Here is a 15959-nt window from a genome sequence, read left to right as displayed (position 1 = left end):
AAATGGTTTAACATTGTGTTTGGAAGTTTATTTGTTTTTTTGTTTTTTACAGTACCTGCACTTTGTGTATTTACAGTGTACTTTTCTAAGAAAGTACTTGGTAATATAAGACACCTATGGGTTAAGGTTAGATTCAGGGTTAGTAGCTACTGTACTTATTACACAGTTACTGAATTGCTATAAAAAGTATATACATAGTATGCTCATGAAGACTGTAAAAAATGCTGCCAGCATCACGTTACACATAATGAAACAAGTAAAAACTATGAATTGCCATATAATTTACAGTGAAAAACAGTAAAAGTACTTTCCCATGAGTCTTATGTCGCTGGGGTATATTTGTAGCAATAGCCAAAAATAAAAATGTATCCTTGTATGAGTCAAAATCATACATTTTTCTTTTATGCCAAAAATCATTAGGTTATCGAGTAAAGATCATTTTCCATTAATATATTTTGTAAATTTTACCATAAATACACCAAAACGTAATTTTTGAAGCAGTAATATGCACAATTTGGACAACTTCAAAGGAGATTTGCTCCTGGCTGAGACAGTTATATCTCAGCCAAAAAATGTCCTAACGAACCATACACCGATGGAAAACTTACTTATTATTTATTTTATATTTTATTATTGACACTTAAGACTGTTTTTGTGGTCCAGGGTCACATATGATTATATTTTATGTACTGTAAATAGCTTTGTTTCCTATTTCTGTTATCAGTAATGCACATTAGAGTGTTACTTAATGTACATAAAGCACTCTTTAGGTACACCTTTGTACCTAAAGGGTGATTATTAGTATATCAAAGGTACCTATGGCACATATTAGTATATCTTCTGTGGGGATACCGCCCCAGTGGCAGTCTTTGTACCTTATTTTCTGAAAGTATTGATGTGAAAGATACCGTGTCATGTGTTGTTTTGTCTTTGTGTGTGTATGAACCATTCATCATAGCTTTCTGTTGTTAAACACATATATTATGGTGGCTATTATTATAATTCAAGGTTAAACAAGATTTTGGTAGTTTAAGTCGATTAGAATAATAAAATACTTAAATATATGGTTAGAAGTTGTAATATATACAGGCATCAATGTGCCCTCCTGAATTTCTGGCAATCACAGCTACTAATTTTTTTTTTACTATAAATTGAACAGGATATTTTTAACAAGGCACTTGTGCTAATCAAGCAGGCAAGCTATTGCTGGCAAACGAACCTATTAGTCATTACGAAAAGTCAATGATATTTCTCTCTCGTCCAATATTTTGGATAAACTCTGATCTTCAGCCAGCGTGAACAGTAGGTGAGTGGGAACTGGCTATTCCCTGAGGTCTATTTTCTGGCAGGTCCAGCTGTCCAGACTCCCATGCACACCAAAGCCAGCAGTGAACTGTGAAAAAATACTCTCAGGCCTGATAAAAAGCTACTGGAGCCATAAAAATAAACGTGACATTGACCGACTACAACTGGCAAGCCATTCTCAAGAACGAGGTGTCAGTAGATGAATGTTGTCTGTTTATTTTTGTATTTGTTTAAAGGATTAACTGACAGCTGGTGTTAAAATATGAGATTCCTCATAAATGGAGCCGAGTAGTTCCAGAGTCTGAGCTAAAGGGCCAGATCTGCGTCTGTTTTCTCTGAAAATCCATCATCAGGTCTGAGCCATTAAGGATATTATGCTCTGTTCTGAAAGAAAAGCTTTTTGAAATGGATAAACGCTTCTTCCAGAGATGTATCAAATTGCTCAGGGCTTTTCAGTCATTCCATAGAAAAGGCAGATTCATCTACAATTTTCTTTGAAAAAGGCTCTGTAGAGCCAGGTAAATTATATGAAGACATTATCATTGCTCGTGTCTAACTTTGTTGTACAAAGCTCAAGTGCCCCTTGAAAAACCAAGCTGCACTATTAAAAACAAAGCGGGGTTTTCACAATGATGCTTTAGAAGAACCATTTTGGGTTCCCCGAAGAACCTTTCAGTGAACAGATCTTAAAAAAAAAAAACATTCTTTCAGAACATTTTAAAGAACCTTTTCACTGTAAAGAACCTTCTGTGGAATGGAAAGATTCCATGGAAGATAAAAGTTCTTCATGGATCTGATAATGCCAAATAAGGAACTTTTATTTTTCAAATGTTGTGGGGTGGATGTAAACTGTTCCATTTTGCTTTCATATACCAAAATGTCTGCATTTCAAAAACAAAGTGTTATCGTGTCGAATGCATGAATAGCATCTGTAAAATGCATTCGAGTACCGAGGTGTGTGAGATAAGCTCATCTGAATCTGTTTAAAGGCAGGTTCATATCAGCACAGCATGAAGTAAATTGAATTTGTCGGACATACATTTACTCTTTGATTCCTGTCATCTGCAGTCTTTCTGACATTCTCCAGGCTTATCCATAGGCAGATTTTATTTTTATTTTTTTTGATGTAGTTTTAAACTCCACAGGACATTGTCCTCCACTGCAAAGAAATCAAAACCTACCTGTGACCGTCAAGCACATCCCATTATTCCCAAGTTACACCACATCGTGTCATGTGGAGTTTTAAATTGGAAAGATGCATGGTCACAATGATGTTTTTAGTTCTGCTACTGTATAGGAAATGTAAGCAATTCAGATATTCCATACAGATAGTAAAATACACAGAGAAGAGATCGCTGGGGGAATGAAAAATAAGTGAATTCTGTTAAGTGACTAAGTGCTGAAACTCAGTGACTCTAGAGTTGTATTTATAAAGCATATACCAAGTTCCCCTGAGAAATTCACCTCACCTGTGGTGAGAAAGATACAGTATATAATGGTCTTCATTATACCTGCAATTCTGAAAGGTGCTGAGAGGGGGCGCTACTCTACAGAGCCAATGCAAATGCCATCCAAGCAGGTCTCCAACAATCACTAAAAACACTATAGATTTATTCTTTGTTTGGAAACGACATCATTTTTTGTGCATTGGGCCAAAGAGTTAGAAAATGAAGTCAAGCTGTAAGTGATTTCAGACTTTTTCTTAACACGCGCCCTCTTCACTGCAGTGACGTCAACCAGCCTGACAGGCAGAAAACTGTCCGTCTCTGAACAGGCTTGAGTTCTTGGGACACGCATTTCAGTGATATCTATCTGGAAGTGGGGATTAGATAAGGAATAATAATAATAATTTAAAGCACCTTGGAAACGGTAAAAATATGCCTCTAAAGGCATTCATTATCTTGTCTTGTTGCCTTGAGAATGCCAATAAAGAGAAAAGCACAAAAGCCAAGTGTTGGCCAGACATCAGTTTTTAATACCTCAAGGAAGCCTGAATAGTTTTATCAATGCCAACTGAAAGTTAATAAAAAAAGGAGCCCTGGCAGAAAGGATAGCTATTAAGATGAATCATCAAAGGCCAAATAATGCATTTACTAAACAAACTTTACCAGATTGTAACACATCATTTAGTAATATATTAGTCTCACAGCATGTTCTCTGGAAATAATTATCATCCACACTGTAGCCTGGCCGAAAGAATGTGCCTTTTACTTAAAACACTGGCAGATGAGCAGCCCAACAACAGAGCTTGACTTACACACTTAAAAGAAAGAGGAGTCTTCTCTCTCTCTCTCTCCCTCTCTCTCTCTCCATATATATATACAGCATATATATATATATATATACACACACACAAACACACACACACACACACACACACACACACACACACACAAAGCTTTAGGACTTCATTCCAGACATGTTATTAATAAAAGCAGTAATATTACGGATGCAACTCTTTAAAGTGCAGAGTCACCATGAAAACTAAATTATTTTGTTTACAGAATTATCAATAAAAAAATAATCCAAAGACTTGCTCAGTGAGCACATCTATGAATATATGATGGTTTTTAATGGAGCCAAACATGCAATGAAATAATGTTTTTGTTGCCATTTATATATTAATTTATTTTTCCAAATGCACGTCAAATGTTTTTGTTTTCTAATTTACCTATACTGCTGTAATTAATTACATAATTACATTAAAAACTCTAATCACAGCTATTAAATTAACTAATTTAAACACACCAATGCAAGTTTTTTTTTTTTTCAGGCCAAATGAATCCTGAACTAAGGTCATGTCAGAATAATGTGCATTCATAAATGGGCTCGGCTGGTGCGAACGAGCGTGTATCCACATGATTTCTAAATATGAGGGATAAACACTGAGTATTCTGGATGGCTTGGTTAGTAGAGGGCCATCAGGGCTTTTTGCTCTAATTATTATGTTTTCACAGCACTGCATCGAAGTGATTTCTCTGCCTCTTAGTTTCAGTGTACTCTGCGAGCCTCAACGCAACCTGTCACACAATCTGAAGGGAACAATTAGTTCATCTAAAGAGTTTCATTGTGTTAATATTCATAATTCAGACCCCCTTGCGGTCTGTAACATTAGTCAGTACAAGGAAGCATAAAGAGCTGTTTTTAGATGGATGCTTTCATAGATCAGGGGGGTTTTGGCATATATCTTTTGGGAGGAGGATGGGGAAGAAAATCATAACCAAAATAGCTAGTTTTTTATGGAGACAGAGAAAATTTCCATTTGTTTCCATCTGTGAGATTTGAGAACAAGCACACACACACACACACAGAGTTTGTGTGTATTTTTTTAAGCTTACTGCTTGATTTACTTAGTGATTAAAAATCATTTGTTAATAAATATATTAGATTAAAAAAAGTTTAATACATCAAGAGTTAGTATAAATCACGATTTTAGCCTATCTTGTCATGGATTATCATAATTTTGACAAAAACCTTTAAATTCCTATCTAATTTATTACAGTAAAAACTCATTTTAAGTGAAAGAAACTTATATTCAGCCGTGCATTCATCAAGCTGACTCATGCCACCCATGTTATTGTAAGATGAAAAATATCATCCAATCTCTTTCTCTAATTCAGAAGGAATATCGATTTTTATAAGTCTAATCAATATTTGTTCGAGTGAGTGACAACTTGATTTAGGCTAAATCCGCAACACTGCAAGCTTTTTACCCATACTGACATAATATTTTTCCCTTGATCTCATTCAAAATTCATAAAAAATACATTGAAATATGAAAGCACTGACCCTTTGTTTAAAAACATTAATCTAATTTTAAGAGTTTCTGGCCCTACTCTGTACTCTATTTATAAAAAGGGCGAGCTGCTGATGAATTTCATGCACATCCGAGCCTGTGTAAAGGCATCAGAAGGCTATGAATGATTCAACGCTTATGTTATTCACACTTGTGTGCTCCTGAACTCAGTCTAGACAGCTACCATTGTTTTACCAAACTAGACAAATCCATCACATGCACCATGGCATCAAAAAGCAATAGGGTACAATCACTGCAGTGTGTCACTCACACTCCCATTTATTTCAGTCTTTTATCACGCTTAGCAAGACACTTAGAAATGAGGAAATGTGTCTTCTGACCCATTTTATCTTCTTCTGTTTCTTCATGCTTTCTTCTCCCTCGTCATTATAACTTTAAAATTAAATAAATATCAATACATACTCATTCTGGTCAAGACCCACTCAACCAAAAATTGAAAACCACAGCACAGCATTGATTTGACGAGGTGGCGACAGATCTTCTGTGGTGTCTGGTAGCATAATGTCAACTGCAGGTCCTCCGGTTCCTGTACATGATGTAGCACAAACCTGTTTTTCCAATTCAACCCACAAATGTTTGACGGGGTTAATTTGGGTGAATCATCATGTTCCTCAAACCAATCCTTTACGATTCTGGCAGTGCAGCATGGCACATTATCCTGTTGGTAAAGGCCATCAACGTCGGGGAACACAGTTGCATTGAATGGGTGCATTTGGTCCACAACAATCTTCAGATACTTGACAGCTTCAAAATAAATAACTGTACAGAACTTGTATCGAACCATGACCCCAAAACCAAGGTACATACCGAACTGTGACTTCTGTGATTTGCCTTTTATGCATCGTATGTTTTCTGAAATTGTGAGTTTTCCTGAAGAAAAAAAAAAAATAATAATATGGCTTGGGCTTGTTAATGCAAGTGCTTATTTAAAAAAAAAATCCAAATTCATTAACATTAGAAATTCAAACGTGTATGCGTTTCTAAATGAGACGTACATCTTTCAAAAGTAGTTCACATGCGTGTATAAATCTTTCACTCCATTATTACTGAATGAGATCCAGTGATTCTCACAAACATGAAAACAACAATTCTAAAGTCCAACAAATGCATTCAGGTGAGAGAAGGCTAAAATTTCCCAATTCTTATCCAACTGAATGTTGTTAGTGGTGACGGTGGAGTTAAAATAAACGTGCACAAACAAAGCCCTCCATGAGCCGAAGGTCACAGGCGTGTTGAAGTGTTTGTCCAACAACACAGCATTATTAATATTTAAGATTACAGGACAGATAAAGGGCCAGTTTCATTTGAAACCTGCAGTGGTGACAGAGGAAAAGAACTTGTGTTCTCTCTGACAGGAAGTTCTCAAAAAGTGTAGTGTATAATCATTTTGAGATCCTGGGCAGGTGTTTATGTTAAGAGACAGCTGAGAGACAATGCTATCCCATCTTGGCCAGTGGTTGCGGTCTTGGCCCCGGTCCACATGCCTGGAAGTAAAAATAACCCAGTGCACGTCTCCTGTCATCTGTCACAACACACTAGACTGACAAGAGCCCTCTCTCGCACATACTCGTATGCCCACATTCTCTGCCTTTTCCATTATGAAACAACTTATTCCCAGCCGCCATACTTCACTTGTTTTTACAGCTCTACGGTAATGCACTTCATCCCTGTAAAAAATAAATGCATGTTCTGTAAGCCTCTCGCCTATGTATTTTGAAAACAAATATATATATATATATATATATATATATATATATATATATATATATATATATATTTAATAAAATGCAATGAATACTATAGATATTTTAAAACTAATAAAAATGACACAACACAATACTATTACTAAAATAACTTCATACCCAATGAGAGATTTTCCTGAGTAATTCAAGCTTGAAGTAGCATGGTGCACCTTCATGTTTCTTCAAGTGCACAATCAGCAGAGTTGTGCAGGCATCATGCCTCACCAAACCGCATGCATCAAGAGCAGTCCGCACTGACTGAGTGAGTCATTCACACTGGACACGGTCTTGCATGCAAAAACAGTTACATGGAGTGCAGCTCAATGAGAGATGGTGCAAGCGTCCCAACACTTTCATTTAGAAACAGAGTATAAAAAACAGCACTCACGACTGTGCTGGAAAAGAATTGTAGTGTTGCCTCTGACCAACTAAAAACTTAAAAAGATTACTCAAATAAATCACTGTAGACTGTAGGATGATATACAACAAACACTATACTGATTTGAAGGTATTTTTCATCGATTCAGTACTATTCTGCCACAATAATGTAATCTTAAACTACAAGATCTTCATTTGAAAGCTTTTCTCACAAAAAGCAATTCAGTGTAAATGCTGATTAATAAGCATGCCATGGTTTACTTTGATTACAATCTCTTTTATTTAAATAACATCTTCTAATATGAATTTCTATATATTCTTATGTTTAGATTTAAAAGTTATAGAATGCATTTAAATTTATCAATGTGCAAGTCTTACTTATTTTTTCACATGGTGCAATGTTTCCATCTGACATTTCAGGAGTTGTTTAATTAAGTTGTTTAACTTTAATATATATATATATATATATATATATATATATATATATATATATATTTTACAACTGTCATCTAAATATTTATTTACATATAGGCAGATATACTGTACTCACAGATAAATATCACCTTTGGGTTCAGATTTATGTTTAGTAAATGTAAATAGCAAGCCAAAGTTATGGCACTCACACCATTAATGTAAAAATACATTTAATGATAATTTAGATTGGTATGTGGGTGTGTAATGTATTTTCATTGGCAAAATAAAACCATTATGCATGTGTAGAAATTATATATTATTTATTATTGTATATTATCAATATTAAAAATAATTATATATATATATATATATATATATTATTTGATATTATTTCTGGCTTATTGTAATAAATGGTGATTTTGATAAAACACAAGATGTGCAACAAACAAAAAAACTAAGCAACACACACTTACAGACAACCAAAGAAAAATCACTTTAAACAGCAAATAAATAAATAAATCGATTTAATTCACTACACCCCTTCCACTCCACCAGAAAGACTGAGGGAGACTTAATTAATTCAACTAAATTTCCTCCAGTTACAGGATCTTGATGAAACCAACACATACAGTATGAATGCCAAACAATAAAAACAATGAACACGATCAATATTGCAAACATGTAGCAAAGCGAGGCAGGGGTTCTACAATCTATTCCATAACTCTAATATTCAGAAGAACACAAATTAACTTTGTCATTATTCAAAAGTAATTATTAAACCAGGCAATGCATTCCAGGATTAACTGCTCCATTCATAATTGCAATACATATTCAATATTATGAAACTTTGTAAGCTGAATTCATTTTTTTCTTCTCTTGCTGACTGAACTGCTTCACCATATACAAATAAAGAAATGTTGCTTTCTCAGAAGTCAGTATAGCCAGAAGCAAAAGGACATTGTCTGCTCTCGTCCATTTTGCCTAGTGTTATACATTTAGCTAAAAGGTAGCTTAAGGACATTGTGGGGAAAAAAAAACTAAACAAAAACAAAACGTTATACTTTTAGCACTATATCATGAACTCTGAATGTTTGAATAACAATTGCCTTCCAGACTCGTCTGAAAAACACTAGCTATTTTACTAATTTTACCATGGTAATATCACAGTAAAGCATCTCCCGTGTCTCTTATGTGGCCTGTTTTCAGAGTACTTGTTCTCTGAGGTTTTACCTCTCTCTCAGACCTTTGACTTGTTAAATTTAATTACACTATATAGGTCATATTAGCATGATGTGAATAATGCACATATTCACCCTGCATCAGATGTAACCTGCAGCCCATGAGATACAGGACTGCAGAGAAAGCAATTACCAAGCACCAGAGAAAGGTGAAATGGAACTATATAGGGATGATTAATTTGAGATATTATTCAGAACATTATATCAGAAAATGTTTCACCACCAAGCTTATTTGTATTCATATGTTAATGTCTGTTGAGCAATGTTATGTAGCATAAATGAGATGTTTGAGGATACACAAAATGTGAAGACAAACCACTGGATTTAGATTTTTCTGATTCCTGGAAAGCTACTAATATGACAGACGCAAGTATATATATATATATATATATATATATATATATATATATATATATATATATATATATATATATATATATATATATATATATATATATATATATATATATAAATATAGTGCAATCGCCCATTCTTGTTGTAGCCAGCTTTTTTCATCAATAGTACACAACATACATTTAAACTATTCACACATTAAACTTTTTGTGATATTTTTTACGATTTAAAAAGGGGATTTCACAGCAAAGCAACATAATAACCACATTTGGTTCATAAAAGAGCATTTTAATAATCTAAAGAACCTTTTTTTCCAGTAAAATTAATATTTTTGTCTAATCCATGGATGTTAAAGGTTTTCCATGGAACCATAGATAATTCCAATAAAGAACCTTTATTTTTAAGAGTGTACTGGCAGCATCACTCAAGTTATCTGTCAAAATACTGTATGTTGAAAAATCTATGCATATTGACAACATATCCATAGCAACATGGTACAAGTAGATTCCCATCGCTGGATAAAAGCCTTTGACTCCAGTGTCTGAATATCAGTGGTGATATGTGGGTTTGGTATGTATGTGGGTGAGCTCTCAGCCCGTCCAGGATAAAGTGAATGATGAAGTTCAGCTGAGTGGAAACCCACAGCGAAGGGGAAAATACGCTTTTCACAAAATTTGGAATTGGTGAACTGGATGATCCGCATTGCCATGTGACAGGAAAAGTAATCTAATGGATTTACTTCAGCAATGTCATCTTCTATCCAACTTAAAAAGTCCTGAAGTATTAGGATTCCCATTGTGCTTCAGCACACACTGACCCAAACCTTCTCCATTAGAGTAATTACTGTCTAATAGAAGTTCAGGGTGTATTAAATACAGCTTTTGTATACTAAGTACTGGTGCATGCTTCGAAATGCAAGTAGTGTTTTGCCATTAATGTTATTGAAATATTTGTTGAATAAAAATGATCTTTGGAAATGTAATTTGGGAATATATCCGTCCCCTCTTGCAAGTGTCCTCTTTCTTTGTGCTTTTTATCCAGTGTAATATCACACGTCCTTTAACTCTTTCCAAGTTAAGAACTATTTTATAGTTTCTCCCTTCACATTCACATCATGCTTCAAGATCTCAACGAAACAATGAAATAAAATAATGCAAAAGTGACTCTACACTTGACTGAAACTTTAACCTCTGGTGTTGCTGTAATGAGTGAATACACACACACACACAATGAGAAAATGTTAAAATGTTATAAAGCACTGAAGTGTTTTATTCTCTGTTAGGACCATTTTAAAATGTCTGTATGTGTACGTTATGGAACCAACTCATCAAATCTAAAGGTAAAACATAATTTTAAGAGGTGATGATTTTGTATGAATTTGTTAGTTTCTGTGATTGGCATAATTTAAATATAGTTTTTGGTCTATTTTGATGATGATGGTGAAGCAGGCAGTCAGAGAAATTGTTACTGTACTCAACAAAAGTCAAAATAAACAAGGAGAAGTGTTGTGGAAAATAATAGAGCAGTCCCAAATGTCTGGATGAACTGGACTTCTCAGAAGGCCTCAGAGTTCAGAGAAGTAGTAATTTTCCAACTCACGAACAAACAGAAAAACAATCCATTTGTTCATGAATTGGTCTACACTGGTTGGGCTGTGTGTTTGATTCACCAGAAAGAACCCTCTACATATTCCAGGATGACAATGCTGAGATTTATTGGACCCAAATTGTGAAATATTGGTTCAGTAAACATGAGGAATCATTTTCTTGTATGAATTGGCTGCCACAGAGTCCTGAGGTTAACCTTATATAAAGTCTTGAGGATGTGCTGGAGTCAACTTTACAGAGTGCTTTGACAAAATATTGGCCAAAACTTGATGCAACACACAAATGATTGTTGTGATGTTGAATAATGTTGTCGAAACAATGCCACAATGATGGCACAATATAATCAAAGCTAAAGTGAAGAAATATTAAAGTGTGCTTTTTTGGCCAGGCAGTGCCATTCAATGGGGTTAAAGTCAGGACTTTGTGGAGGCCAGTCTTTTACAATTTGCAGCTAATGAATCTTGATATTGTCATCCTTGAATATGTACATGGGAAAATCTTCCAAAATATCATGAGAAATTAAACAGTTACAGCTGGTAAAATAAGTATTCAACACGTCACCATTTTTTCCAGTAAATATATTTCTAAAGGTGCTGTTGACATGAGCTTTTCACCAGATGACATTAACAGCCCAAGTAATCCATACATATAAAGAAAACAAGACAAATAAGTTCAGAAATTAAGCTTAAACAAAAGCCTTTGTTGGTGATGACAGCTTCAAGACAACTCCTGTATGGAGAAACAATGTCACATGCGTTGCTCAGGTGTGATTTTGGCCCATTCTTCCACAGAGTCTTCAAATCTTGAAGGTTATATCCACCCTGGTTTTATCTTCATCATCCTGGTACTGTAGCTGTTATGACTGAAGCAGCTAATATTAATTTCAGCTGAAAAGTGGCAGGATTGATTTTAATTACTGATAGATTTCAGCTGGTGTCTTGGCTTCCCATGGCTTTTGGCGCGCTTCACTTTGTTCATGTGTTCAATACTTTTCCCCAGAGTCATTCCATTTTGTTACACATGACTCCATTTCTGAATTTTTGTGTTTTGCTTTCTTCATATGTATGGATTACTTGGTTTATTAACGACATCTGGTGAAAATTTCATGTCAACAGCACCTTTAGAAATATATTTACTGACAAAAATGGTGACGTGTTCAATACTTATTTCACTCGCTGTGTGCACTGCATCAGTTAGGGTTAAAATAACTATATCAATCACTACACTGATTAAATCCTATTTGCTTATTTAAATCCAGACGCAGACTTTTTTTTAAAGTCAGGTAGTTAAAAAACGTAATTTGAAGCAATGCCGCTTACTACCCTGATTAGCATAGTGTCATTCTCTTCAGTTGTTTTGAGAAAAAAACATTTAAAACCTAACCATTACACAGGCCTCTAATCATGCTAGATATTGCTAATTGACTTCTTGACGCTTTTCCCAAGTGGCGCGGATGAATTAATAGCGTAATTGAAATTGGAAGTGATTATGTGTGCATCTCTGTTTCAGTGGGAGAGGGAAGTGACCTCCTGACCTGTTCTTATAGTAATGAGGAGGCAAGCCGTCCCCATGCTGCTATTCGGGCAATGACTAATGCTAACTGCAGCCATGATTGCCCATATTTGTGAAGGCCAGAGTACGTGGAAAACAATTTCGGCATAACAACCGCCTTCCGCCATCTAACGCGGGAGAACATATTGTGAAAATAATGGCAGGGTTTCAGACGTCAGAGCTGTTCTGTCCCCATCTAATCAAATGCAACCAGTAGGGCCGTTTTGGCGCAACAGACTTTATTGGGGATGGTTCGGTCTCCACAGCTATTACAAGCAACCGACCTATGCATTCATATATATGAATGCAATGTTCTCCTGCCCATACAACATATTAATTTCTCCCTCCCAGGTGGCAGCAGGAATTGGCCCCTGAACACAACTGATATGAAGGAAACGACCCCCTAATGCGCCTGAATACTAACATCACACAGTCAGCGAATGTATTAACAGATACAGGTCAGTCTGCAGGCACGTCTCTCCAGAGCTCTGAGCTACAACAGAGCGACAGATGGCTCTGCCACAGCTGTAACAGCAATAAGGACATCGTGTTGAAGAAAGCAATGAGATTTTGAAAAGAAATGGATGACTAGTTGACATGAGCTTTGCTGCTTTAAGTGGTCATTATATTGGTGGTTCTTAATTGCTTTTGCTTGGGACTAAAACCATTTTTTCACACAAAAGCAATACGATTAATTTATTTCTAATGAAAAAATGTATGTAAAAGTTAGGAGCAGTAAGATTTTCTTTCAAGAAAAAAAATACTTTTATCAAGCAAAGTGACCGTTTAAAGACATTTCTAATGTTACAAATATTAATTGCACCTTTTTTTTCAAACGTTTGAATGGTAGTGTGTTTTTATATATATTTAAATAAAAATTAAAAAGCTGAACTAAAAAGAAAGCAGAACAGAAAGCAAGTTACATATCAAGTTATAAAAGTTCATATACTTAACTTTTATATAATTGTATATTGTTATAAAAGTTAATATTACAGAGGAACCATTTTGGATTAATCTGTTCAACATTCTGATTTTCATTTATTATTTGCAATGAAAGTGCGGGCCAAACTACATTAAAACCTTCAAAAGTAAAGTGTCAGCTGTTTTCACTTTCTCACAAAATGTTAAGTGTCTATCATAATCATAATGGTCCAACACTAACAGACACACAAAAATTGTTTTACTGTCCAATGCCATATAATACTGACCAAACTATGAATAAACTTAGTATCTGTATGATATAAGGTGTGATACCAATCGAATACATGAACCAAACATATCCAGTGTTGGGGGTAAGGCATTACAGGTAACGTAAGTTACGTAATCAGATTACTTTTGAGTAAAGTAGTTTTTGAAGTACTGGTTTTCTCATTTCTCATTTATTCACCATTCACCTCTACTATCCCATGTTGGAAGAAATTTGGAGTGAGATACAGAGGGAGAGGGATTCATACTGCTTATGTATTAAAAAGAAAAAGTTAATTTCTCACAAGTGTTGGGTGGTTCGTTTTGATCACTGGACGCTTGTTAGGTTTTGTTTAGACTGGTCTTGTCGTGGTGGGAGAGACTAGCATGTTAATTCAGCAGGAAATGGTGTTCTTTAACCAAAATGACTGGTGTGTATTGTGTTTATCCTGTGGGGAAAGAGTCTCTGTCAAGGTTCACTAACCACAGTGTGGTTTAATAAGGCCTGTTGCCACCAGCTAAAGGGTCAACTGGTTTTCCCCCAAAGGCTTTTACAGCATTATGTAACAAGACAGACTATATACTCCCTCAGGCACACTATATTTTTCATTGCTTTGAGAAAAACTGTCCTGCCTCGACCCACGGGGTGATGAGCCAGAAGACTGGAAAATACATTTCCAAACAGCATTCTCTGTCTTTCACACACACATTTGCAAAAACTGGCCACCTGCTCCGTGAGAGCATTTCTAGAGAGTGGCATTGGATGCAAAGATCAGTAAGAAATGCAACTTCCCTGCATGGGTTGCCCATTTATTTTCAATTAAAATAAAACCCTGTAAATATAAACACACATTAATCGCTGCTGAAGTACTTTCTGCAAAAATGACACCGGTTAAAAATGACTTGATGAAAATGACCCTGCCTTGAGAGGATACTTAAATACAAATTAAACCTTACCCGGTCTAACATTAAGTATACATGCAACAGTATAAGCAAAAAAAAAAAAAAAGTGAAAACAATTTACTTTTAAAATCAGCATTGAAGGTGTGTGTAAAAAACCTACATTGCTTTAGCTCTAAAACTGTAGAGGCAGAAAAATGAAAGCATTGACTCTAAATCTGGAAGTGCATCAGAGTTAATCTTTAGGGAGATAAGAAATGGATGGACAGCAAAATAAGAAAAAAGAAAATACATTAATAACAACATGAATTTACCAAATTAGGCATAACCTAAAATTGTACAACAGATCATATTAAAGGGTCTGGACAAGTTACAAAAGACAGTGGAGTGCTGTGAGAGTGGAGCACTATGAATTTATAAAGTCGAAGGAGTATATAATTCAGTGAGAAATATGTATATATTTTAAAAGGAATGAGAGAAAAGACATTTGAGCAAAAACACCAGAAAATGTAGCTTTGCATTGCAGAAATATTTACATTTTCCATTATTTTAAAATGGTAATATTTCAAAATATAGATTATTATATATATATATTTTTGATCAAATGCAGTCTTGCAAACATTGTCTGTCTTTAAAAGCGGTCTGTGCAAAGAATTTAGCTATTCTATGTATGTGATCCAGATATATATATACTGTACAAGTCATGAAGTGAAATGCATATCAGACAAACATATGTTGACAAATTGCTGTACATCTTTAAGAACCTGGCACAGAATCATTTTCCCAGTCATTCTGCATTCTCCTTTGGGGTCTTGTGTAAATATCTGTGGCTCAGATTAGCAGGCGGTTTGACTCTAAAGGTTATTACGCAGAATCTGGATTTCCTCAATTTCTGCCCTTTTACCCTCTAAAATCCTGCGTCTGATGCAGCATGAAAGATTTAGATCCAGTGATCGGTGTAACTAATTCTCACACTTTCAGAATCAAATTTGTGTGGAATTAATCCAATTAACATAAATGTCAATTTGGCCGTTGGATGATGGCAGGTCAAGAGTTAACACTCTGAATCACACTCTGGCACATTTGAGATTAGCACTTGTCATAGCATTTAAACAGTCAAATAGAATAGAACTTTCATAATTTCACTCACTGGCATTCATTCTCCATTGATTCTTTTATCAAACAGGACTGCAGTTTAAATAATTTGAAAGAAAAAGAATCTAAAAGATTCCATTTTAAACAAACGCAGAACTTTCTTTTCACTGAGGAATCCTGAGAAAATATTTCATGCAAAACTGTTTTCAAAATTGATAATAAGAAATTTCTTGAAATCAGCATATTTGAATGATTTCTGAAGAATAATGTGACAGTCTATGTAAATTGTAACAGTACTTCACAATATTACAGTTTTACTGTATTTTGGTCAAATAAATGCCGCCTGGGTGAAAATACGGTAAGACTACTGTCA

Source organism: Carassius auratus, linkage group LG28B, assembly GCF_003368295.1.
Source record: "Carassius auratus strain Wakin linkage group LG28B, ASM336829v1, whole genome shotgun sequence".
NCBI classification, from domain to species: domain Eukaryota; kingdom Metazoa; phylum Chordata; class Actinopteri; order Cypriniformes; family Cyprinidae; genus Carassius; species Carassius auratus.
This window is presented reverse-complemented; position numbering follows the sequence as displayed.